The sequence below is a fragment of the Myotis myotis genome, unplaced genomic scaffold (assembly GCF_014108235.1).
Source record: "Myotis myotis isolate mMyoMyo1 unplaced genomic scaffold, mMyoMyo1.p scaffold_m19_p_53, whole genome shotgun sequence".
Lineage (NCBI taxonomy): Eukaryota > Metazoa > Chordata > Mammalia > Chiroptera > Vespertilionidae > Myotis > Myotis myotis.
This window is the reverse complement of record NW_023416361.1, coordinates 172,177-199,560: the sequence shown is the minus strand read 5'-3', so window position 1 is coordinate 199,560 and position 27,384 is coordinate 172,177. Positions and strand designations below refer to the sequence as shown.

Below are 27,384 nucleotides of genomic sequence, written 5' to 3'. Positions count from 1 at the left end.
TTTGTTTATGTCTTCCTCTATCTCTTTTTTCAATGTCCTGTAGTTTTTCGAGTAGAGATCTTTTATTTCCTTAGTTAAGTTTATTCCTAGCTATCTTAATTGATTTGGTGCAGTGGTAAATGGGATTGTTTTTTTAGTTTCTCTTTCTTTGAGTCCATTATTGGTATATAAAAAAGCCATAGATTTCTGGTGTTGATTTTGTATCCTGCTACATTGCCAGATTCATTTATTAAGTCTAGAAGGTTTTTGATGGACTCTTTGGGGTTTTCTATGTACAGTATCATATCATCTGTGAATAATGACAGTTTTACTTCTTTTCCAATTTGGATGCTTTTTATTTCTTCTTCTTGTCTGATCACTGTGGCTAGCACTTCCAGTACTATATCAAATAGGAATGGTGAAAGTGGGCATCCCTGTCTTGTTCATGTACTTGGGGGAAATGGATTTAGCTTTTGCCCATGTGCACTTGAGAAGAATGTATATTCTGTAGCTTTGGGGTGAAATGTTCTGAAGATGTCAATTAATTCCATCTGATCTAGTAAGTCATTTCGGATTAATGTTTCTTTGCTGATTTTTTATTTAGAGGATTTCTCCAATGGTGTCAGTGGGGTATTAAAGTTCCCCACTATGACTGTATTGCTGTCGATCTCTCCCATGATATTTTCCAGGGTTTTTATTTTATTTTTTATTTTATTTTTTTTAATGTATTTGCGTGCTCCTGTATTGGGTGCATATATGTTACAAGAGTTATATCCTCTTGTTGGATTGCTCCCTTTATATTATGAAGTGGCCTTCCTTATTTCTTCTTATGGCCTTTACTTTGAGGTCTAATTTTTCAGATATATATTGCTACCCCAGCTTTTTTTTTTTTTCATTTCCATTTGCCTGAAAATTTTTTTCCCATTCCTTCACTATCAGTCTGTGTGAGTCCTTTGTTCTGAGAGGAATCTCTTATAGACAACAAATTTATGGGTCATGTTTTCTTATCCATTCAGCTATCCCATGTCTTTTGATTGGAGCATTTAATTCATTTACATTTCAGGTTATTATAGATAGGTACTTGTTTGTCGCCATTTTTATTTTTTATGCCTGTATTCCTTCTTCCCTTCCTATGTCTTCTTTTTACAGCAGTCCCTTTAGCATTTCTTGCATTGCTGGTTTGGTTCTAATAAACTCCCTTAGCCCTTTTTTTTTTCTGTAAAGCTCCTGATTTCACCTTCAATTTTGAATGATAGCCTTGCTGGGTATAGTATTCTTGGATTCAGTTCCTTGCTTTGCATCACTTTGTATATTTCATTCCATTCCCTTCTGGCCTGATGTTTTTGTGTTGAGAATTCAGTTGATAGTCTAATGGTCGATCCCTTATTGGTAACTTTCTGTCTGTCTCTGGCAGTCTTTAAGATCCTTACTTTGATGTTGGTGTTTGCCAATATGTTTATGACTAGTAGCCCAGTGCATGAAATTCGTGCACATTAAAAGGGAATTAATTGCCCTAATCCAGTGGTCGGCAAACTCATTAGTCAGCAGAGCCAAATATCAACAGTACAATGATTGAAATTTCTTTTAAGAGCCAAATTTTTTAAATTTAAACTATTTGGGTAGGTACATTGTTATTAACTTAATTAGGGTACTCCTAAGCTGGCCTCTGCTAAAAACGTCCTCAATCTGAGGGGTCGACCTCAGTGAACATACCCCCACTTCTTCTAACACCACCTCTTCAAAATAGACTCGCCCAGACCGAAAACCGACTTCTGTGCATGGGCCACGAAGTTTCCATCACACTGTACGTGCGTGCCCGCATGTGGTATTTTGTGAAAGAGCCACACTCAAGGGGCCAAAGAGCCGCATGTGGCTCGCAAGCCGCTGTTTGCCGACCACTGCCCTAACCTGTCTGGCTCAGTGGATAGAGCATCGGCCTGCGGACTCAAGGGTCCCAGGTTCTATTCCGGTCAAGGGCATGTACCTTGGTTGCAGGCACATCCCCAGTGGGGAGTGTGCAGGAGGCAGCTGATCGGTGTTTCTCTCTCATTGATGTTTCTAAGTATCCCTCTCCCTTCCTCTCTGTAAAAAATCAAAATAAGTATATTTTTTTAAAAAAGGAATTAATTAGCGAAGATATTTTAATATTGCTATTTGCCCTATTTCTATAATAGAAGTGTGAGAGATGAAAGGAAATTAGTAAAATGTATATGAAAATAATATACAAATTTATTAATAAATAAACAGTAACAAAAGGCTATAGCAACAACAGAGGCATGATATAAAAACGACAAAAACATGATATGAAAACAACAAAAACATGATATAAAAACAACAGTGATGCAAACAATGACTGATAAAGTGATTCAACTTATTCTAATATCTCCCTGTATATTACATTAAGAGTGAAAGCACTTTCAGAGTGCTTGACCAATTGCCCTTGTGATGAAGTATTTAGAACTTTAACTGTAACGTCACATGCTCTTCAAACTCGAGAGAAAGCAAAATATAACTGACCATGTGTGAAAACGGGTTCAGGTAGGAATATTCCTACTCTGTCTAGAGTTTGTCCTTGTGATTTATTAATAACTAGAGGCCCGGTGCACAAAAATTTGTGCACTCGGGGGGAAGGGGGGTCCCTCAGCCTGGCCTGTGCCCTCTCACAGTCTGGGACCCCTCGGGAGATAACGCCCTACTGGCTTAGGCCTGCTCCCGGGTGGCAGAGGGCAGGCCCATTCCCTAGGTGCAGCCCCTGGACGGGCTCAGAGCAGGGCCGATTGGGGTGTTGGGGCGCCACCCTGTGTCAGGCACAGAGCAGGGCGGATCGGGAGGTTGGGATGCCACCCCCAGTCACGCTCAGGGTAGGGCCGATTGGGGGGTTGGAGCACCTCCCCCGTCACACTCAAGGCAGGGTCGATGGGGAGGTTGCGGCGCCACCCCCTGTCACGCACAGAGCAGGGCTGATCAGGGGGTTGAGGAGCTTCCCCCTGTTGCTCAGAGAGTAGGGCCGATAGGGGAGTTGGGGCACCGCCCCCTGTCACACACAGAGCAGGGCAGATCAGGGGGTTGGGGCGCCGCCCTCTATCACCCACAGAGCAGGGCCGATCAGGGGGTTGGGACGCCACCACTCTCACACTCAGGGCAGGGCTGATGGGGAGGTTATGGCTCTACCCCATCACAAACAGAGCAGGGCCCGTGGGAGGGGTGGGGGTTGTGGCGCCACCCTCTATCACCCACAGAGCAGGGCTGATCAGGGGGTTGGGGTGCCGCCACTCTCACACTCAGGGCAGGGCCAATGGGGAGGTTATGGCTCTACCCTGTCACACACAGAGCAGGGCCCGTGGGGGGGTGGGCGGGGTTGGGGTGCCGCATTCTGTCACACACAGAGCCGATCAGGGGGTTGGGGCGCCGCACCCTGTCACACACAGAGCCGCAGGGCGATCAGAGGTTGGGGAGCTCCCCCGTATCAGGCACAGAGCAGGGCTGATCAGGAGGTTGGGACGCCTTCCCCTGTCACGAACAGAGCAGGGCGGATAGGGAGGTTGTGGCCCCGCCCCCTGTCACACACAGAGCCGCAGGGCGATCAGGGGGTTTGGGTGCTGCCCCCTGTCACGCTGATCCCGGTGCTGGGAGGCATATTACCCTTTTACTATATAGGATAGAGGCCTGGTGCATGGGTGGGGCTGGCTGGTTTGCCCTGAAGGGTGTCCTGGATCAGGGTGGGGGTCCGCACTGGGGTGCCTGGCCAGCCTGGGCGAGGGGCTGAGGGCTGTTTGCAGCTGGTCACACACCCTTCAGGGTTGGGGTCCCCACTGGGGTGCCTGGCCAGCCTGGGTGAGGGGCTGAGGGCTGTTTGCAGCTGGTCACACACCCTTCAGGGTTGGGGTCCCCACTGGGGTGCCTGGCCAGTCTGGGTGAGGGGCTGAGGGTTGTTTTCAGGCTGGTGGGTGACGGAAGCTCCCAACCGCTCCTTTTTTTCTTTTTCTTTTTTTTTTAATTCTGGGCCAGCTTTAGCGCTGAGGCTCCAGCTCTTAGGCCTCTGCTGCTGAAACTAGGTAATCGAAACAATGTATAACTCCAGCTCTGACTCCAGCTCTGAGATCCCAGCTCGCTGAAAGCTGGTTTCTGGGGTTTTTCTTTTAGCTTCTATATTTGTTAAAATGTTTTGAACTGCAGGATCAGAGGCCTGCAAGGCCGGCGGGGAACGTTGGTTTCCTTCGTCTCTGAAGCAAGCAAGCCTCATGTTAGTTTCAAGCTGCCTGGCTTCTGGCCGCCAACTTGACTGGCAGTTAATTTGCATATCTCCCTGATTAGCCAATGGGAAGGGTAGCGGTCGTACGCCAATTACCATGTTTCTCTTTTATTAGATTAGATAATTGCAAATGCTGGCATCACGGGAAACTGTCATCGAATTAATTTAAATGGGAGGCCAGTGTCAGATGGGGACAAATCAATTCTTGGAATCAGAACAACCTGTCTCTCTATAGATCCTGTTAATACTTCAGCTTTGATAATGTTAGGTCGTAATCTTTTGATAATACATTTGGTTACATTACAAAGACTCCTTTTACTATTGAGATTTGTCAATAGCGTGATGTTTGCACCCACTTTCAATTTTAATTTATGACAGGGAATTCCCAAAGGAGTAATACTATGAAATAATTCGATGGCAAAATTTTCTTTTTCAGCATCATCTGTTGAATCAAGGAATCATCACTCAAATATGTGTGAAAATCTCCATCGAGTATATTCAAAATTTCTTCATTTAATTTTTGAATGTGCTCATTTTTTGGACAAAGAATTTCATGTTTAGATATATTTTTAATATTATCTTTTTTAATTAAATCTTCATTGTTCAGATTATTGCAGGTGTTCCTCTCCCCTCCCCCCATAGCTACTGTCCACCCAGTTCCCACCCTACCCTCTGCCCTTTCCCCTCCCACTGTCCTCATCCATAGATGTATGATTTTTGTCCAATCTCTTCCTGCACCCCCACACCTCTTTCCCCCCAAGAATTGTCAGTCCATTCCCTTTCCATGCCTCTGGTTCTATTATATTCACCAGTTTACTCTGTTCATCAGATTTTTTATTCACTTGGTTTTTAGATTCACTTGTTGATAGATATTTATTTGCTGCTCATAATTTTTATCTTTACCTTGTTCTTCTTCCTCTTTTTAAAGAATACCTTTCCGCATTTCATATCATGCTGGTTTGGTGGTGATGAACTCCTTTAGCTTTTTCTTATCTGAGAAGCTCTTTATCTGACCTTCAATTCTGAATGATAGCTTTGCTGGATAAAGTAATCTTGGTTGTAGGTTCTTGCTATCCGTCACTTTGAATATTTCTTGCCACTCTCTTCTGGCCTGCATAGTTTCTGTTGAGAAATCAGCTGACAGTCGTATGGGTACTCCCTTGTAGGTAACTGACTTTTTTTCTCTTGCTGCTTTTAAGATTCTCTCTTTGTCTTTTGCTCTTGGCATTTTAATTATGATGTGTCTTGGTGTGGTCCTCTTTGGATTCCTCTTGTTTGGGGTTCTCTGCGCTTCCTGGACTTGTTAAGTCTATTTCTTTCACCAGGTGGGGGAAGTTTTCTGTCATTATTTCTTCAAATAGGTTTTCAATATCTTGGTCTCTCTCTTCTTCTGGCACTCCTATAATTCGGATGTTGGTATGCTTTAAGTTGTCCCAGAGGCTCCTTACACTATCTTCATATTTTCGGATTCTTTTTTCTTTTTGTTTTTCTGGTTGGGTATTTTTTGTTTCTTCGTATTTCAAATCTTTGACTTGATTCTTGGGATCCTCTAGTATGCTGTTGGATCTCTGTATATTATTCTTTATTTCAGTCAGTGTATGCTTAATTTCTAATTGGTGCTTTTTCATATCCTTGAGGGTCTCACTAAATTTATCAGCGGTTTCCAAAAAATTCTTGAAACACCTTATAACCGTGGTTTTGAACTCTATATCCAGTCGTTTGATTTCCTCCATTTCTTTCATTTGTGACCTGTTTCTTTGTCTCTGCATTTTTTATGCTTCCCTGTGTTGGTAGAGTGGCTTTGTGTGCTAGGTGTCCTGTAGGGCCCAGTGGCTCAGCCTCCCCAATTACCTGAGGTGGACACTGTTGGTGCACCCCCTTGTGGGCTTTGTGCACAGTCTTGTTGTAGTTAAGCCTTGATTGTCATTGGTATCACTGGGAGGAATTGACCTCCAGGCCAATTGGCTGTGAGAATCAGCTGTGTCTGTAGTGGGAGAACTTCTGTGCTGAAGACACCCTTCTGGGGCAAGACTTGCTTCAGTGGGGCTTTGGTGCTCACTGAGTCTGCCCCCTGATTGTGTCCCTTATGGATCTGAGGAGTTGTAATCTGGATGGTCCCACTCTGACCACTGGGTACACTGGCTCTTGGATCTAAGGAGGTGCTAATTTAGCCTCTGCCTGAGGCTACCCAGCCGGAGCTACGAAGAGATCTGCAAATTCCCCTTCCTTTTTGGGGGGTTTGGAGGTGCCCAGATGAGGCCCAGCTGTGAAGCAATGCAAGCTGCTGTGGGGCCTTGGGCCTTCTCTTGGAAGTTCTGGGTCTGTCTGGCCCAGCTGCAGTTTGTTAGGTAATTTTCAGATTGCAAAGGGCCTGAGCATTCATATGCAAAAGCTTCTGCCACAGCCTGGGTTGGGCGGGGTCTCGACAAGCAGCTTTGGCTGATCCTCAGCCCTGCCCTAAGGGGCCCCGCGTCTCAGTGTCCTGGTAATTTCTGCAAGCACCTCTGAGGGACAGCCGCTCTCATGTTCCGAGTTTTGCCCGCTGCCAGACAGTCCAGTTTCTCCCCGTATGAGTCCTGGGTCCCCAGAGACTTCCCGGAACTGGAATTCAGAGCAGTCGGGAGCTTGTGACTCCCTCCTGATTCAGAAAGACAGCTGCGTCCTCAGGTGCCAGCCCCTTTCTGCTTGCGCTCGAGCCTCCGTACCTCTGCACTTTACTTCTGCAGCTCCTCTGAGTCTCAGTGTGCTTTTCTCTTTCCTTCTAGTTGTAGAATTTCCACTCAGCCAGCCTTCCTGTAGTTCTGGATGATGTCCGTTTCGTCTTTTGTTGTATTTTTGAAGTTGTTGTCGGAGGCAGTAATTTCCCATGTTTACCTATGCTGCCATCTTGGTTTCTCCTCAGTATTATCTATCGTATACTATTTCCAAAGGTAGCTTGAATAATAGATCTATTACAAATCATTTCACAGGGGATTTCAATAATATCCATTCCTAAATAAAAAATGCTATCAAGTTTGCCATCTTCAAGTTTTACTAACTATTCACTATAAGCAGAATCCTCTGATCTCATATTTGTTGTAAGAGACAACTTTCTGAAACATCCCCAAACATTACAGTACTTTAAACTTGTTTGTACTATGGCCGATCCCATATCGTGCGGTATAATACTGAGACATTGTGGAAAATCCTCTCCAAGAAGGAGAACTTTCCCACCAAATACAACTTTCAAATTCATAATTTCTCTTAGTAATCTGTCTATGGCGATTATAGCATGACTGGATGCCATGATGCATTCATCAATAATGAGAAGTTGGGCCTTTTTAATAGTTTTAGCAACTTCACTGTTTATATTGAGTCTAGAAATTGAAGTTTCATTTAATGGAATTGGTCATTTATATTGGGAATGAAAGGTTCTTCCACTGATAAGTAAATTTGCAGCAATTCCTGTAGACTGTGTGGGTAAAACAGTACCAGCACAACCTCTAATATAATGTATTAAAACTTTATTGTGGGGAGCCACTACAGTGTTTTGGACACGTTCAAGCCTTGGACTAATGCAGAGGGCACAGTCCTCTCATTGCCACATACAAGTACCAGCTTGGAGGGCAGGGCCCTCCCAGCACAATTACTGCCAACAGCTATAGTTGTAAGCTTGAATCTATGGTCCAAACATGTGGTCCCACGTGCCTGAGTGATGTGGGCTTGATAGAGTTCAGGTGCATGTAGTTGAGTAGGATTGAAACCCAGGAGAATGTTGTAAACATCTTGGTCACGCCCTTACTTTGCCTCGTGGCATCTGGTATAAAATGAAGACATGGCTGAGGGTGTGGTCGCTGTCTCTCAGAGAAGCAGCCTCCCACCAAGACCCCGGTTTCATTCTCTTGTCTCTCTTTTCTAAGCCTTTCAGCCGCCCCCACTCAGGTTCACCCTTGGCCATGCTGGCTCGGCACATTTTATAAAGATAAGCCTCCCCGTTCCGAGGGTGGGTTCCTGCCTCAAACCCTGCCCTTACAGGAAACAGCTCCTGGAAACAGCTAGGGGGGAGGGTGCAGCTGTTTCCAAGACAACCCTGCAGGACTGACTTCCTGTTGGTTGCGGTTCTGTCCGTGATGTTACACCCAGGGTTTTTATATAAGTAGATGTGTCTTGGTGTAGGTCTTTTTTGGTTCATCTTGTTTGGGACTCTGTGAGCTTCTTGGACTTGTCAGTTTTTTCTGACCAATATCAGGGAAGTTTTCTGTCATTTCTAGAAACAAGTTTTTATTGCTTGCTCAGTTTCCTCTCCTTTTGGCACCCCTATTATGTGGGTGTTGTTTTGTTTCATGTTGTCCCAAAGCTTCCTTAGGCTCTCCTGTTTTTTTGTTTTTTTTTCCAGTTGCTGCTCTGCTGGGTGTTTTTTTCTACCTTGTCTTCTAGCTCACTGATACAGTCCTCAGCTTCTTCTAGTCTACTCTTGATGCTTTCTATTGTGTTCTTTATTGCAGCTGTTTCATTCTTCATTTCTTCTTGGTTCTTCTTCATTTCCTCTTGATTCTGACACATGTTGTTGAATTTGTCTTCCATCCTTTTCAGCATCCTTATGACCTTTGCTCTGAATTCTTTCTCTGACAAGTTGCTTGCCTCCATTTCGTTTACTTCCTTTTCCAGTGATTCCTCCTTTTCTTTTGTATGTGGGCTGTTTCTTTGTCTCCCCATTTCTCTCCTCTCAGGGTGTCTGGTTATGTGACTCACTCTTAACCAAAAGGCACAAAATACAACTCAACAAGACATGACACAGAGGGAACAAAACATGAATGTATTCATAACACTGATAACCCCAAATAAAGGTGACCACAAGAGAAAAGAGAATTAGGGGAGAGAAAAGAGCAGAAAAATGATATTGAGAAAAGGAATAAAGGCAAGAGAGAAAAAAAAAAGAAGAAAAAAGAAAGGGAAAAATGTATGTATATGGGGAGAAAACTCCACATCCAACAACTAATCCAAAAAATTCAAACAAACAAACCCAGAAAAAAAGGAAGGGAGCTGTATCTGAAGAGGCAGAGCTTATTTCCAAAAGGTAAGGAAGAGGAATTGAATGAATAGCGTAATGGCCATTATTCAGTATAGAGGAGGTAGAGAATGAGTGTATGAGAGGAAAAGTAAAAAACAAAATATTCAAAAATAATAAAAAGTAATTAAAATATACATATATTAAAATACACATAAAATTTTATATATATAAATTTTTCCCCATTTATTTATCTATATATTCATCTGTTTTGGGGAAAGGAGAATAGAGTAGAGAGCAGATAGGCCTGAGTTTGGTGAGTGAAACTAATTAAGCTATTAGTAGAAGAAGTGAGCAAGGGAGGAGAGGAAAAACAAAAGCATGAAATAAAAAACAAAGTAACAATCAAGCAAACAACAATTAGAAAAAGTTGGTTAGCAAAGAAAAGATAAGGGTACATGGACTTGGAGCAGGGCAGAGGAAATTAGATATATGAGTAAGCCAACATAGACTGTTATAATAGTAATGTGTCAATAAAGCAGGTAAAGAAGATCAATTTTTAAGAAGGAGTAAAAAAAGAAAGGAGAGAAAAATTAAAGCAGGAACTGCCCCGACCCGTGGGACAACAACGGGGGAACGAAGAGACACCCTAGGAGAATGAAACAAACAAGGGACACGAAAGAATGGAGGCAAGACAAGTTCTGATCAAGCCTCAAACTTTATTCTCACAGCGGCAGGATATATACTGTTTTAGGGAAGGGGGGTGGGTAAAGGGGTCTATGGGCAGTAACCTATTACTAGTGATTTATCAGGCTCCGGATGGCTGTGCTTATTAGCGGAGATGTGTGATTTAGCAGGCTCTGGATGGCTGTGTGCTTATCAGTGGAGATATGTGATTTAGCGGCTGTGTGAGGGTAGTTTATCTTTAAACTGCTGGCCAAATTGCAAGACACAGGTGGTTTCTGGTAATTAGGAGTTTCTGGAGGAGCCAGAAACTTATAGTTTTTAAGATGGCTTTGTCTAAGCCAATATCTCTAATGGCTCCCAACAATTCCTCCCTTTTTCTTTATTAAGGGTGGGCTTTAACCGACTGGGGGAGTAGGGACCTGGTTCCTCCCATGGGACGGGATCCCACCGTCAGTGGCTCTTGGTATCTTTTGGGGAGGAGAGGCAGAGCCGATAGTTATGTATGGATACCAACCTCTATGCAAACCAGGTGTGCTCACAGGGAAATCCAGAGGCGGTCGAAAATTTTGTGACCTTCCCTTGCAGTGCTTTGCCGTGCACCCAGGTCGGTGCCCATGCCTTTCTCCTTCTATGGGGAGTAGGCAAGCATCCCTCTGGCGTCATGCTGTCCCCGCAGGGAGGGAGTTTTAGCCGTCATTATAATCACATTCACGGTCTAACATGGCTAGACGATGGTAGTGTACCTGAATGGGTTTGGCCAGGACGCTATCAACCTGCTGTTTTACAAAGTCTGTTAATTTTCTAAAAGCCCAGGGGCCGAAAGCTAGGATTAGGAGAAGGCTTATAGGGGGCCGAGAACAGGAAGCAGGTAGGGCAGGAGTCCGTTCAGTCCGCTCCAAAGGGGGTTCTCGAATAATTCTCTCCGTCTCTTCACTAGATCTTCTTGTAACTTCTTTATCTTGTCTCGGACGATCCCGGATTTGTTGGCATAGAAGCAGCAGCGTTCCTGTAGGGCTAAGCATATTCCTCCCTGTTCTGCTGTGATCAAATCTAACCCTCTTCTATTTTGTAGTACTGCTTCAGCTAAGGAATCTATCTGATCTTGGAGATCATTGATAGTGCCTGAGAGAGCTTGGACATCATCAATTAGCTGGTTAGATAATTTGTTATAGGTATGCAATGCTGTTCCTAAAAAAAGGTCAAGAGAGGTCAATACAGAATGCTTAAGTGCCTTCCCCAGGAGGGGATAAATCCCTTCACATTCTCAAAATATCCAAAGTAAATGTTAATTTGTAAGTTTGTTTGGGATAAATGCACAATATACTGTTGTAAAGCATCAAAAATTATGAATAAAACTTGTAGAATAATACCATGTAAGAATATTCTTTGCTCTAAGTCATGACAATTCAATTTTAACTTGGCTGTCTCGAGGTTTGGAATGAGGAACCTATTTTTTTTTTTTAAAAAAGAAATTTACAGAAGCAGAGACAGTATGCTATCTAAATTACAGTTTTGGGTAAACACATTATCTAGAGTCCTTGGGTAACCTAGGTAAAACTTAGGCATGTTATCTGAATTAGTTTTTACCTGAATTAATTGTTACCATACTTCACTTTACCGTGCCCCAGGTGGTCTCTGGGCTGTTGGTTGTCTGGTTTGTCTTCCTCCTGCTCCTCATCTTCAGTGGACTGCTTGGAGTCGCTGCTCTCTGTGGCTGAGGTAGTTGATTGTTTACAGCTACATGTTATGGCTCCAGGCGCAAGATCTTCAGTCTGGCTAGATTCCTGATGCAGTTTAATATTTCTAGCAGGAATCCATACGGGTTTGGAAAAATTCTCTGGGAATATACAAGCATAGCCTCTGCCAAAGGTTAATAATGGGTCAGGTCCCTTCCATAAACCAGATTCGGGATCCTTCCATTTAACTAGACCATTTTCTTTTGTTTTATTCTGACACCAATGTAGCTCCATAGGTGTCTTTCCATCAGCATCACAAGTGAAAAAATTTTAGAGTAATTAAAGCTAGGTGCAGCCTACCGGAAGGTAATTTCTCCATCATCCCCCTTTTTTGTTTTTCAAGTTGGGATTTTTAAAAGCTGATGAAACTCTGAAGCCTCTTTTAATAAAGCAACCAATTGATCAGCATGTGCATTTCCCTTAGTTAATGGGCCCGGTAATACACTGTGAGCCCTGATATGGGTGATATAAAAAGGGTATTTTCTCTGCTGTACAATCTGTTGAACTTGCTTAAATAGTAAGAATAAACTTTGGTCACCGGGCAGTTTCAATTCTACTTACTGGTCAGTATGACTGGTCTTTCCCATTTGATGACCCATCAGTAAAAACAGTTAAAGCTCCAGGAATTGGTTCCTGCTTAGTGTTTTTTTGGTATAATGATGGAGGTCTTATATAAAAATTGTAAAAGTTTATCTTTTAATAGGTGACTGCTAAGTTCCCCTAAATATCCACTTAGCCCAATTTGCCAATTTTGAGTCAGTTTGAAATAACATTTATTCTTTTAACTTTACTTGTCCTAAGTTATGGACAGTAAATGACATTAATTAAATTTCTGGTATTAGTCTTTAAGTAAATTTACATAAACTTTGTTTAAGGAGGCAAAATACAAATTATTTAATTTAGCTTATGACGCCCAATATATTGATTTTTAATTTTAGTTAGACATCTGAAGGAAACCTCTTTTTATTTCCTTCTAGACAGTTTTCTTTCTCACACAAGCAACAAATGTAAGGAACATGGTTGCCTTTTGAGATTTTAACAAATACTGTCGCAAAGCTATATATTTCAAGTGATTTTTCATTTATGGTGACTAACTATCGTCAGATTTAGTATTTTAACAACAATCTGTAAATGTTAGCAATTATATTTTTAAAGAGTATCCCCTTTGGCTTATTTGCATATACAGAATAATGGGAAGCCTTCAGTAACTTTTTTAGAAGAATTTTACTTTACTAGGATTCAATTGCTTACAAGGATTAGTAAATTCAGTAAAGTTTTATGTCTGATACACGAGGTGCAAACGCTGCCCCACCTCCAGCCTAATTTAAAATGCAGTAGTGAGGAGCTTTTGTTATTTCAAATTACATCTTAAAATTTCACTGCTGTATTTTAAGAAATATTAAACAAAATAACTTGTTTTGCCCTTTCTCAGAGGCAAAAACTTAAAATATATATTTATTAATTTTTATTTGATAAGGCTTTCTATGTGATTTCAAGTATATTAAATTTAGCTAAATTTAAAAAGAGAGAATAGACTTTTGAAAAACATTTCAGGGCCCGTGAAATTTCTCAAAGTCATTCCTTAGTTATAGTTTTGAAATCCAACTTGAGAGACCACCAAATATATATATAATTTAAAAATTATATACTTCTTATAATTATTAAGAGATATAAATTAAATTTAAAGCAAATTAAATATTTAGCATTCTTCAAATCAATACTTTTACATTTAAGGATACATTTCAAACAAAATATAAGGCATTTTCAATTAATAGATTAACTTCTATCATCTAGACTTCATACTAGGCATACTCAGATTAACATTTCAGTATTATAAATTTCAATACTTTTAGATGATTTGAACTTAAAAGTTTTAAATTTCCAGCCATAGCTATTCATATGTAAACTTGACTATCAACTTCCTGGTGGTACTTTGCCTCAGGGCGGGAAATTTCAAGAGAGCTACTTTAAATCGCCTTGGGAAACCTGTCTGTATTTCTTTCTCAGGTTCATCTTTGCCATTTTTAAGGCCAAAACAGTCTCAGGTTTTTATTCTGTACTCAGCAAAAGGTCAAGTTCAGCTCAAAACTATGCGCACTCGTTTTTAAACTGGCCTTTTACCTTTACATGTGCACAGAAATCCCGGATGCATTTTTAAATTTGTAAAAGCTTTTCAGTTACAAGAAGGACTTTAATTTTAGAACACTTGGGGAGGGGGCGTCCACACTGGATCGCCACATGCTCCTTCTTCCCTTCCCCCACATTCTGCTTTTGGGGGAAGTTTCAGCAAATGACTCAGATGGCGTATTTTTCCCAAAGTCATGCTTATAGAAAAAGACATTTTAAATTTTTTCCTATTTTGCTTTCTAAAGTCATGGCTAGCACCCAAGGTTATCTTAGCCAAAGTTTGCTTGTCGTAAGATGTTCTCCGGTAATTTTTAAATAAAACATTAAGTAATCTCATTGCGGGAGAGCTTGTAACTCTGCTTTTTCTTGCCACCTTTGAATCTCTCCACACCAGAGGCGGATTTGGTAGCGGGATTTCATTTCTTATTACAGATTTTAGATTCCAAATACAAATTAAGATAAGAAAACACATTAAGATGACCATGCTACTATTTTTTCAGCCTGATTTTAAGGAGTACCTTTTAATATTCCAATTTCTTTATAATTTGGCCTTTTTGCACAGGTGATTTTATTAACGGCAAATTAAACATTTCAGGATTAGGACATGGAGGTGGAGGGAGCCATGAAGGCCATTTCTCCCTTTTTTTTTTTTTCTTTCTGCTTCTCTTAAGGAGCGGAGGGTGCAAGGGGGAGGAGATCCATCCTCCTTGACCTCTTCTAAAGCCTCTAGGAAATGAAATGCCGTGTTCCACAAGGGGAAACAATTTTTGGCAAGTTCTGATTAACTTTTTGGCAAACTTTTAAGATCTAATGTACCTTTTTCAAGAAACCAAGGGTTATGTTCTATGATAACATGCAAAAATTATAAAAGATTACCTTCTAAAATTTTAACACTTTAAGCATGCTAATCAAAAGTCTATAATAAACCATGAGCAAAGGTCAGTGACGAAAGTGAAAAAATTCCTTAAATCTTTCTTTTTAACCCGAAATCCTCACGCCTTGAGGGACTCCCTGAGCCCCCTGAGAAATGCTTAAATCTTTCTCTTAACCCTTACTCCCCGTGTCCTGAGGGACTCCCTGAGCCCACCTAGAAATACCTCATGAGAGTTCAATGAGTTGCCCATTATTTTGGCTGGGTAGTTCTCAAGATTTCCTCCTCCACGTAAGCCTCTGGGACGTATAAACCCCGTGCCAGGTCAGCTCGAAATTTCTTAAATCTCTGGTGATCCTTATGTAACCACTCTCCTTTTACCTTACGGCCTCTGCTCGCGTGTCATAGGTCGGGATGTATAAGCCCCATACCAGGATGGCAACCTCTAAGACTTAGCGAGCTCAGAGTTTGCCAGAGAGGGCGACACAGGTCGGGCCAGAGAAAAATTACTCTTCCAAGTGATTCAGAGTTTTCACTGCCGGTTTCGGGTACCCTTCACTCTTCCCCGAACGGCGAGGTGAAGCGCTTATTAGTGGACTGGAGGGAGATCAAGAAAACTAAAAAGGCCAGCCAAAGGGGGTGAAGGCTCTCAAGAGGTATTTTGAAATTCTTGTTTGAAAAGTTTCGTCTGCTTACCTTCACAACGATCTGTCTCACGGGCGGGCAAAACCGTGGCGATCAAGATGCCGAGTCTTCACTCACGAGTCAATACTGCGTGGCGACTCTAAGGGGTGCCTGGCCAGGCGCTTCAAGCAGACGTTCTCGCAGGGGGTCCCCAAGTTGCCACGTTGAGCGCCAGACTGCCCCGACCCGCGGGACAACAACGGGGGAACGAAGAGACACCCTAGGAGAATGAAACAAACAAGGGACACGAAAGAATGGAGGCAAGACAAGTTCTGATCAAGCCTCAAACTTTATTCTCACAGCGGCAGGATATATACTGTTTTAGGGAAGGGGGGTGGGTAAAGGGGTCTATGGGCAGTAACCTATTACTAGTGATTTATCAGGCTCCGGATGGCTGTGCTTATTAGCGGAGATGTGTGATTTAGCAGGCTCTGGATGGCTGTGTGCTTATCAGTGGAGATATGTGATTTAGCGGCTGTGTGAGGGTAGTTTATCTTTAAACTGCTGGCCAAATTGCAAGACACAGGTGGTTTCTGGTAATTAGGAGTTTCTGGAGGAGCCAGAAACTTATAGTTTTTAAGATGGCTTTGTCTAAGCCAATATCTCTAATAATGTGTCAATAAAGCAGGTAAAGAAGATCAATTTTTAAGAAGGAGTAAAAAAAGAAAGGAGAGAAAAATTAAAGCAGGAACAGGAGAAGAAACAGCATGAAAAAGGGATAAGGGAGGAAGAAAGTGTTGGCATAAAGGAAAAAATGAGATTGAGTAAAATAATGATAAAAAATAAATATAAGATTAGAATGTAGAACACTAATCCAAAAATAAGAAGAAATAAAAAATAATTGAAAGGTTAAAATAATAAAAACTAAAATAAAGTAAAAAAAATTCTAGTTTCTTAAGTAAAAGATTTAAAAAGTGAAGTTCGTTCCCTTCAGCTTGGTTTTAATGCCCCAGGGGGGCTGGTTTAAGATCCCTCTCTCCTGTCTGCCTGCCACGTCTGTTTCGTTGGGTGGTCAGCTCCGTGGGAACGTCCCCAGCGACCACAGTTCCTCTGACCCTGTTTCCACAGCCTTGGCGTCAGCCAGCGGGACCAGTCGCCCGCTTTGTTTGTCCGCCTGCTTTCAGTCATATTTACACAAAGCGTCTATTTCCGACACGGCTTCTAGGTGGTGGTGTTTTTGTATTAGTTTCTGGGACCAAATGGCCCCTTAGCCCAGTTCCTGGGAGCTCCCTGGGGTATTTAGAATCCTGGTTTTCCTGCTGATCTCAGGTTGGGTGCGGCTGCGCTGCTAGGAGGGGCCTGGTCTTCAGGATACAATGGCTGTTCAGGGTTGGAGAGAAGACTGTCCCAGGGCTGGCTTCCTGGTTGCCTTTCTGGCTGGAGTCCCGGGTGGAGATGAGGCTGGGCTCCCAGTCACCCTGTTCTCCAGCTTCCAAAACCACCTTCCCCTCCACCGCAGCCTCTCTGAGTGTTTGTAATTGAAAGATCCTATGCCCTGGGTTTAGCGAGTAAAAGCCAGGAAATTATAAAGACAGAGTGACCATGTTGCTGCACGTCTCTCTCCCCCTGGCACTGCGTGGCCAGTGCAGAACCTCAGGCTGCCTTTCTGGGTGCAGCCTCCCATGGCTGTGGACTCAGATCCTGAGCCCCCCGCTGCCAGCAGCCCTGTGGACCCCCTGCCAGTCGAGAGCCACATGTGTCCTCCAAGGGACGCCGACTTGGTGCAGCGCAGTCTCCCTCTAACTCTGCAGTTCTGGGTGCGTGCGTTTCTCCCTCCAGCCCAGATCTGCAATTCCACCGCTCTCCAGGTGAACTCTGACCTTTGCGTCCACGGATTGCCGCACCAGCTGTGTTTAATTCGCCAGTTCCGGGTGGATGTTATTTGACTCAGCTGTTCTATATGCTCCAGGAGAAGGTGCTGGACCCGTCCGCCTCTTTGGCCGCCATTTTGTCTACCCCTGGACAAACTTTTTAGGAGCCTCTGCTGGGGAGGCTGGAGTCTTGGTGGGTTCACAGCCGAGGCAGCTGGTCCCTGGCGGGTAGCATGATACCTCCCTGGAGGATCCCGGGTGGTGTCTGAGGTCTCCCCGGGTGGAGAGGCGTCTGGGCTCCCAGTCACAGCTCCTCTGCCCTTCAAGATGGCGCAGTCTCTGCGGCAGAGCTGGCCGCCCCTGGAGAGACTGCAGTGGGGGTAGAGGCTACCGGGCCAGGGGAGCCTGGTCCGCCAGCCCCCAGCAGTCCTTGCAGAATATAGCTGTCACACACACGCACGCACACACACATGCACTCCCCTTTCCTGCTCTCACTCATACTCCCTCACCACTGTCCTGTCAGCTTCCACAATGGATCTCCTAGTTTTTTGTTCACTTATCAGTTCTAATAGTTTTTTTTTTTTTTTTATTAATGACAGGTGTGAGGTGATATCTCATTGTGGTTTTAATTTTCATGTCTTTTGTGATTGGTGATCTTTTCATATGTCTATTGGCCATCTGCATGCCCCCTTTGGAAACATCTCTATTCAAATACTCTGCACATTTTTAAGTCGTGGTTGTGTGTGTGTGTGTGTGTGGGGGGGTATGAATTCCTTATATATTTTGGATATTAACACCTTATCGGATATATCATAGGCAAATATTTTCTCCCTTTCAGTAGGCTGTCTTTGTTTTTTTGATGGTTTCTTTTACTGTACAAACACTTCTTAGTTTGATGTAGTTCCATTTGTTTATTTTTTCTTTTTTTTTAAATAAATCTTTATTGCTCAGGTTATTACAGTTGTTCCTCTCCCCCCCTCCGCCCCCATAGTTCCTCTCCACCCCGTTCTCCTCCCACCCTTTGCCCCCCCCCACTGTCCTCATCCATAGGTGTACAATTTTTGTCCAGTTTCTTCCCGCACTCCCCACACCCCTTCCCACTGAGAATTGTCAGTCTACTCCCTTTCTATGCCCCTGATTCTATTTCACCAGTTTATTCCGTTCATCAGATTTTTTATTCACTTGATTTTTAGATTCGCTTGTTGATAGGTATGTATTTATTGTCACTTTGTTGTTCATAATTTTTATCTTTACCTCTTTCATCTTCTTCCTCTTCTTAAAGAATACCCTTCAGCATTTCATATAATACTGGTTTGGTGGTGATGAACTCCTTTAGCTTTTTCTTATCTGTGAAGCTCCTGATCTGACCTTCACTTCTAAATAAGAGCATTGCTGGGTAGAGTAATCTTGGTTGTAGGTTCTTGCTATTCATCACTTTGAATATTTCTTGCCACTCCCTTCTGGCCTGCATGGTTTCTGTTGAGAAATCAGCTGACAGTCATATGGGTACTCCCTTGTAGGTAACTGACTGTTTTTCTCTTGCTGCTTTTAAGATTCTCTCTTTGTCTTTTGCTCTTGGCATTTTAATTATGATGTGTCTTGGTGTGGTCCTCTTTGGATTCCTCTTGTTTGGGGTTCTCTGTGCTTCCTGGACTTGTAAGTCTATTTCTTTCACCAGGTCGGGGAAGTTTTCTGTCATTATTTCTTCAAATAGGTTTTCAATATCTTGTTCTCTCTCTTCTTATGGCACCCTTATAATTCGGATGTTGGTTTGCTTGAAGTTTTCCAAGAGGCTCCTTGCACTATCTTCATATTTTTGGATTCCTTTTGCTTTTCTGGTTGGCTATTTTTTGTTTCTTCGTATTTCAAATCTTTGACTTGATTTTTGGGATCCTCTAGTCTGCTGTTGGATCTCTGTATATTATTTTTTATTTCAGTCAGTGTATACTTAATTTCTAATTGGTCCTTTTTCATATCCTTGAGGGTCTCACTATATTTCTCGGAGGTTTCCAGAAGATTCTTGAGTAACCTTATAACAGTGGTTTTGAACTCTATATCCAGTAGTTTGATTTCTTTCATTTGTCTTCGCATTTTTTATGCTTCCCTGTGTTTATAGAGTGGCTTTGTGTGGTAGGTATCCTATAGGGCCCAGTGGCTCAGCCTCCCTAACTACCTGAGGTGGACACTCTTGGTACACCCCTTTGTGGGCTGTGTGGACAGTCTTGTTGTAGTTAAACTTTGATTGTTGTTGGTATCACTGGGAGAAATTGACCTCCAGGCCAATTGACTGTACCAGCTGTGTCTACAGTAGAAGAGCTCCTGTGCAGGAGACACCCTTATGGGGCAGGACTTGCTTTAGTAGGGCTTTGGCGCTTACTGAGTCTGCCTCTCGAGTGTGTCTCTCATGAATGTGAAGAGTTGTATTCTGCATGGTCTCATTCTGACCACTGAGTAGACTGGCTCTTGGATCTCCAAGGAGGTGCAAAGTCAGACACTGCCTGTGGCCACCCAGCAGAAGCTACAGAGAGATCTGCAGATTCCTCCTCTTTGTTTGGGGTTTGGAGGTGCCCAGATGAGGTACAGCTGTGAAGCAATGCAGGCTGCTGACAAGCCTTAGGTCTTCTTTTAGAAGCTCTAGGGTTCTCTGACCCACCTTCCGTTTGACAGGTTTTTAGGTGGAGAAAGGCCAGGCCATTCGTATGCAAAAGCCTCTGCTCACAGCTTGGGTGGGGTCGTAAATTGGGTAGGGCGAGGGTCTCGGAATCACCTGGGCAGAGCAAATAGCAATGGCTGCCAGTCTGCCCTGCCCTGATAGGTCCCTGGGTCTCTGTGTCCCGCGGCCCGTTGCAGGAACAATGACCGCTGCAAGCACCTTTTCGAGAAAGCCTCCCTCACGTTCTGGCCTAATGCCGGACAGTCCAGTTTCTTTTCGTATGAGTCTGGGTTGCCAGAGTCTCGCCCAAGACTGGAGTTCAGAGCAGTTGGGAGCTTGTATCTCCCTCCCGATTGAAAAAGACAACAGCGTACCCAGCTGCCAGCCCTTTTTGTGCGCGCCTCTGTACCTCTGCACTTGTGCACCTCCTACCTGCTTCAATGTGCTTCTCTCTTTCCTTCTAGCTGTAGAATTTCCACTCAGCCACCCTTCTCATGGTTCTGGATGATACTTGTTTTGTGTTTTAGTTGTAGTTTTAATGTGGTTGTGTGTGGCAGCAATTTCAGGTGTGGTTGTCCCACTGTTTATTTTTTCTTTTGTTTCTCCTGCCCTAGCAGACTTACCAAAAAAAAAAAAAAATTGCTAAAAGTAATGTCAAAATGTTTACTGCCATCACTTCTAGGCCTTTGGCTAAGATGAAGTGTAAAAAGTTTACTGCCTGTGTATTTTTCTCGGAGTTTTATGTTTCAAGTCTATTGAAGAGGCCCTGTTTACCCTATTATATATTCTTATCTCATAGATTAACTGGCCATTTAGGTGTGGATTTATTTCTGGACTCTCTATTCTGTTCCATTGATCTATGTGTCTGTTCTGATGCCAGTACCGTGCTGTTTTGATTACTGTGGCCTTTTTTGATGTTAGGCAGCATGATATCTCCAACTTTGTTCTTCTTTTACAATATTGAATTGGTATTTTGGGTTCTTTTGTGATTCCATGTAATTTTAAGATCATTTGTTCTAGTTCTGTGAAAAATGTCATTGATATTTTAATAGGATTGCATTGAATCTGTAGATTGCTTTGGGTATATGGACATTTTAACTATGTTCATTCTTCTTATCCATGCGCATGGTGTATCCTTTTATTTATTTCTATCTTCTTTAATTTCCTCTATGTTTTATAATTTTCTGAATTTAGTTCTTTTTTTTTTTTTTACTTCCGTGGTTAAATTTTTCCTAGGTATTTTATTCTTTTTGATGCAGTTGTAAATGGGATTGTTTACTTCTTCTTTTTATAGTTGAATCCTCATCTAAGGATGTATTTATTGATTTTGAGAGAAATGAATGGGGGGGACATTTATGTGACAGAAACATCAGCTGGTTGCTTCCCATCCATGGTCCTCATGGGCTTCAAACCTGCAACCGAGGTATGTGCCATTATTGGGAATTTAACCCGCAATCTTTTGGTGTGCAGGACGATGCTCCAACCAACTGAGCCACCCATGCAGGGCTGGGATTGTTTTCTTAATATCTGTTTCTGATAATTTGTTATTGATATATAAGATTGCAGGCAATTTCTGAATATTAGTTTTGTTTAGTTTACTGAATTTATCAGTTCTAATAGTTTTTTGGTTGGAAGCTTTAGGGTTTTCTCTATATGGTATCATGTCATCTGCAAATAATGGCAATTTTACTTCTTCTTTTTCAGTTTCGAAACTTTTTATTTCTTCTTGTCTGCTTGTTGTGGCCAGGACTGCCAATACAATGTTGAATAAAAGTGAAAGGGGACACCCTTGTCTTGTTCTGGTGTTAAAGAAAAAACCTCAGCTTGGCTTTTTTGTGTATGATGTTAGCTCTGGGTTTGTTATATGTAGCCTTTATTATGTTGAGGTATGTTCCCTGTATCCTCACTTTGCTGAGAGTTTTTAATCATAAACTGGAGGCCTGGTGCATGAATTTGCACACAGGTGGGGTCCCTTGGCCTCGCTGGTGATCAGGGCTGATCGGGCTGTTTCACCCAGCCCCGATTGGGGCCAATCAGGGCCGGCTTGGGGGTGTCGGGGCTGTGGGAGGTTGGCTGTGGGAGTGCCAGCTCCTATGTTGAATGTCTGCCCCCTGGTGGTAATTGTGTGTTATAGCGACTGGTAGACTGGTCGATTGGTTGTAATGGTTTCTTAGACTTTTATATATAGACTAGAGGCCCAGTGCACAAAAATTTGTGCACTCGGGTGGGGGCGTCCCTCAGCCCAGCCTGTGCCCTCTCGCAGTCTGGGACCCCTTGGGGGATGACCACCTGCTGGCTTAGGCCTGCTCCCCGGGGGGATTGGGCTTCAGATGGCAATCAGACATCCCTCTGGCAGCCCGGCAGCCCTGGGGGGATGTCCACTTGCCAGTGGGGAGCAGACCTAAGCTGCAGTCGGACATCCTAAGCACTGCTGAGGAGGCAGGAGAGGCTCCCACCACCCCCTCTGTACTGGCAGCTATCAGCCTGGCTTGTGGCTGAGCAGAGCCTCCCCCATGTGGGAACGCACTGACCACCAGCGGGCAGCTCCTGCATTGAGCGTCTGCCCCCTGGTGGTCAGTGTGTGTCATAGTGCCCAGTCATTCCCAGTCTTTCTGCTGTTAGGGTCAGTTTGCATATTACCCTTTTACTGTATAGGATAGAGGCCTGGTGCATGGGTGGGGGCCGGCTGGTTTGCCCTGAAGGGTGTCCTGGATCAAGGTGGGGGTCCCGCTTGGGTGCCTGGCCAGCCTGGATGAGGGCTGCTGGCTATTTTCAGGCTGCCTACACCCCCTTCAGGGTGGGGGTCCCCACTGGGGCGCCTGGCCAGCCTGGATGAGGGGATGATGGCTGTTTTCAGGCTGGTGGGCGACTGAAGCTCCCAGCCTCTCCTTTTTTTCTTTTTTCTTTTTAATTATGGGATTTATTTACCTTCTATAATTGAAACATTGTTGTCACTGGAGCTCCCAGCTCTGAGGCCGCGGCTGGCTGAAAGCAGGTATCTGGGGTTTGTTTAACTCCTATAATTGAAAGTCCGTTGCTTTCGGGCTCAGAGCTGGGCCACGGCAGGCAGGGAACCTTGGCTTCCTCCATCACATGAGCAAGCAAGCCTCCTGCTTGCTTCAGCTGCGTGGCTGCTGCCCACCATCTTTGTTGGCAGTTAATTTGCATATCACCCTGATTAGCCAATGGGAAGCATAGCGGAGGTACGGTTAATTACCCTTTTTGTCTTTTATTAGATAGGATGGATGTTGGATTTGTCTATTTAACTGCATATATAGATATGATCCTGTTATTTTTATTCATTTTATTTATTGCTTCCCAGAAATCTTACTTGATCACATGTATGATCTTTTTAGTGTGTTGCTAAATTTGATTTGCTGATATTTTGTTGAGATTTTTGCATCTATGTTTATCAGGGATATTGGCCTGTAATTCTCTTTTTTGGTAGTGTCTTGTCTGGTTTTGGTATCAGGATAGTGCTGACCTTGTAAAATGAGTTGTGGAGTCTATCTTCTTTTTCAATATTTTGGAATATTTTGAGGCAGATAGATATTAATTTTTTACACTTTGGTAAAGTTTTCATGTGAAGTCATTTGGTCCAGGTCTCTTGTTGGTTTTTAAATTACTAGTTTGATTTTGTTAGTAGATATTGATTTATTTGGATTTTCTGTTTCTCTTGATATTCAGTCTAGATTTTATATTTCTAAGAATTTATCCATTTCTTGCCAAATCAAATTCAGGGATGAATGCATATCAAGTGCAGTGCGTTAAGGCAAGCAGATATCTTTAATAATAACTCTGGAGTTTGGGAGTTATTGTACTTTATTTGAGTTTTTCCTTAACCTAAGATTTCAGAAATAAAAGACTCCTATTCCTGTAATTATGTTGGTACTTGATAGAAGTGTTCAGGAACATTTATGATAAATTTACTTTTACTAATATATATTTTTTAATCTTTTTATTGATTTGAGAGGGGAAGGGAGAGAGAGAGAGAGAGAGGTAGAAACAACAATAATGAGGGAGAATCATTGATCGGCTGCCTCCTACATGCCCCCCACTGGGGACCAAGCGTGCTATCCAGGCATGTGCCCTGACCAGGAATCGAACCATTACCTCCTGGTTCATAGGTTGATGCTCATCCACTAGGCCACGCTGGCTGGGCTATGATAAATCCCCCTATATGATAAAAGGCTAATATGCAAATCAACTGAACAGCAGAATGACTGTGATGTGCACTGATCACCACGGGGCAGACACTCAACACAGGAGCTGCCCCCTGGTGGTCAGTACGTTCCCATTAGAAGCCAGGTTCATGGCTGGCAAGTGCAGCAGCATTGGTGGGAGCCCCTCCTGCCTCCATGGGAGTTGGACATCCCCTGAGGCGAGAGGGCGCAGGCTGGGCCGAGGGACACCCCCCCCCCCCCGAGTCCCGATTGCACGAATTTCGTGCACCGGGCTTCTAGTTTATTATAATTTGCTTTCTTGTGGAATCAGTATCGCTTGTTATAGAATACCATTTTTATAGATGCTTTAATTTTTGTCTTTCATAAAATAATGCAACAAATGGCAAATGTGTCATCAGATTTGTGATTTAAAGAATAAACTTTGATTAGAACTTTTTATATTGGAAAAATAAAATGTTATTTGACATAATACTTTATATTTTAATTTTACATTTTAAACTTACTGTTCTCAACCTTAGATTAATGCTGGAACTTATCTCAATGGCACCTCAATGCAAAAGGTTAAAGCTAACCAAGACTTTCTACTTTTTCAGAAGCATGATGGTATCTTTTGGCAAATTTGCAGAAAGCAGTTTGTCCTAACAAATTTTGCACAATTCTCTCTATTTTACAAAATTTGAACATTTAACCTCAGTGTATTTTACGTAAAATCTTGTTGGAAAATATTCCCATCCTAGATTGAGGCCCCCTCCCCTTTTTATTATTTTCACATACATATTCTGCAACAAGTATTTGTGAAACAAGATTAAGTGTTAAGTCCCTATAAAGTGAAACACATATATTGTCCCTATTTTATAAATCACGAGATTGTATTGTAGAGTCCGGTTTATTACTTACATTTGCTTATGATGTTAATGCCTCCTATAAGCATGGGTCTCATACTTTTATCTAACATTTCTCTCTAGTTGGTTTTTTAAAGTGAATAGTTTAAAGTCTAAAAAGACACTGGATAACTTAATAGTTATTACCTCAGAGGAAGTTATTTTAGAAACCTTATAGGATAAATTCACAAAACTGATACTGTCTCAATTCCTCAATAAGGAAATGAAAGCCTTTAACGAGCTGCTGTTTTTATTGTGAACTGCTTTTCCCAGCCGAGACTCAACCAATAATCAATTTATAATAGCTCTGACAGAAAGAATGAAAATAATTTAGAATTTATCATTTGATTTGTCAGTGTATGTCCAGGAAATAAGAGACTTATAATAAGGATCTGTCATGTGTTTAAGTTCTTCAGTAAAAGTGGCATTATACTTAGCTATATTTAAGAAGTTAATTTGAAATCTTGCATTGCATTTGAGTGAATCATTTTTGGATTTTTCACCAGAACTGAGTTCCTTAGTCCTTGTCATTCTGTATTGCAAGGTTCAAAGGGTTAAAAGTAAAAACATCATGAGAAACCCCCCAGGAGCCATCCTGCAGCTGCAGCTTCTGCCTAGAGCCTTTCTGATAGAGCTGATGTTTTACTGCCAGCTCTGTGCACACTTCACATTGCCTTGGCTCTATATGCTGATGAACTACAAAGGTAGATAACATTCAGGCTTTTGTATCGAGTTTAACAATTTTAGTTCTTTTAGTGCTCTAAGCTAGACCAGTTATGAATTATAGGTGGTGGAAGGATTTATGACTAGGGTTTTATGAAGAGAGGAGAGTAGTAATGACCAGTTATTATTTTTAGTTCTGTTTATCTTATTGTCCAGAGATCGAAAGATTGAATTAAAAGTTCAGCTGACAGCAGCACTATGTTGTAAATACCTATGCCTTAAGGCACGTATGTATTGCTTACAAATGCCCTTGAAATTATTTTGTGAAAAATAATAGAATACTAGAGTTAGCAGGTTCATATTCATATTAGAGTAACTTAATTGTGTTGTGCTTCACGCTGCTGAAATTAGTCTGTTGAAGTAAATAAATGAAAAAGTTGTTTTATATCCAGGACACACAGTGCCTTAATCATTCTTGATATTTTACAAGAGATCTGAAAGCAGTGGACATTTCTGCTAAATGTCAGGTATAGTCAACACAGGAAAATTTAATGGTTTAGTTGTAACCTGACCATTTTTCTTATCAGAAGCATATGGGAATTTTGTTACCTTGAGTATTGATGTAACTTTTATATAACATGATAATATGAGTTGGTGAGTTAAATTTGTCAGTGGATTTGAATTATGTCTCTGTGGATTTTACTGAACTAAAAACCTATTTGAATATTGTTAGTTTTTAAGTTTATTTTTATTTTCTACTTAGTTTGAAGTCATGTCACAAAAGTTCAGATTTTTATTTTTTTTCTTCCTAATCCTATCTAATAAAAGAGAAACATGGTAATTAGCCGTATGGCTACTACCCTTCCCATTGGCTAATCAGTGAGATATGCAAATTAACTGCCAGCCAAGATGGCGGCAGACAGCCAGGCAGCTGACGCGAACAGTGAGGCTTGCTTGCTTCAGTGACGGAGGAAGCCAAGCTTCCCCGCCTGCCTTGCCAGCCTCGCAGCTGCTCTCTAAGCAACATTGTAACAAATATAGAAGCTAAACAAAAACATGGGCTTCAGCCAGCAGGACCGCAACATTATTTCAAATACAGAAGGTAAATAAAGGCCAGAAACCTGCTTTCAGCAGCAGAGGTCTCATAGCTGGAGCCGAGCCTCAGAGCTAAAGCTGGCCCAGAATTAAAAAAAAAGGAAAAAAGGACAGATTGGGAGCTTCAGTCACCCGCCAGCCTGAAAACGGCCCTCAGCCCCTCACCCAAGCTGGCCAGGCACCCCAGTGGGGACCCCCACCCTAAAGGGGGTGTGATCAGATGCAAACAGCCATCATCCCCTCACCCAGGCTGGCCAGGCACCCAAGCGGGACCCCCACCCTGATCTAGGACACCCTTCAGGGCAAACCAGCCAGCCCCCACCCGTGCACCAGGCTTCTATCCTATATAGTAAAAGGGTAATATGCGTCCCAGCACTGGGATCAGCGTGACAGGGGCAGCACCCAAACTCCTGATTGCCCTGCGGCTCTGTGTGTGACAGGGGGCAGGGCCACAACCTCCCTATCTGCCCTGCTCTGTTCATGACAGGGGGGAGCTCCTCAACCCCCTGATCGGCCCTGCTCTGTGTGTGACAGGGTGCGGCACCCCAACCCCTTCCCCCCCATCGGCCCTGCCCTGAGTGTGACAGTGGCGGCGCCCCAACCCCCTGATCTGGCCTGCTCTGTGGTTGATAGAGGGCGGTGCCCCAACTCCCCTATTGGCCCTGCTCTGTGAGTGACAGGGGGAAGCTTCTCAACCCCCTGATCAGCCCAGCTCTGTGCGTGACAGGGGGGAGCTCCCCAACCCCCTGATGGGCCCTGCTCTGTGTGTGACAG

The 27,384-nt window shown here is 42.9% G+C and overlaps 1 protein-coding gene across 4 annotated transcripts in view; it reads left to right on the top strand.

Annotated features, from left to right (window-relative positions):
• The window catches only part of ARHGEF12 (Rho guanine nucleotide exchange factor 12), a 208,459-nt gene that overhangs the window by 39,125 nt on the left and 141,950 nt on the right, over positions 1–27,384 (top strand). Inside the window, exon 1 of one of the 4 annotated variants that reach the window (XM_036311231.1) lies at positions 25,420–25,556. The exons of the other annotated variants lie outside the window; for them this stretch is intronic. The gene's annotated coding sequence lies outside the window, so the exon portion shown is untranslated. Of the gene's footprint in view, positions 1–25,419; positions 25,557–27,384 lie in introns of those variants that run through there. 4 annotated transcript variants of the gene reach the window in all.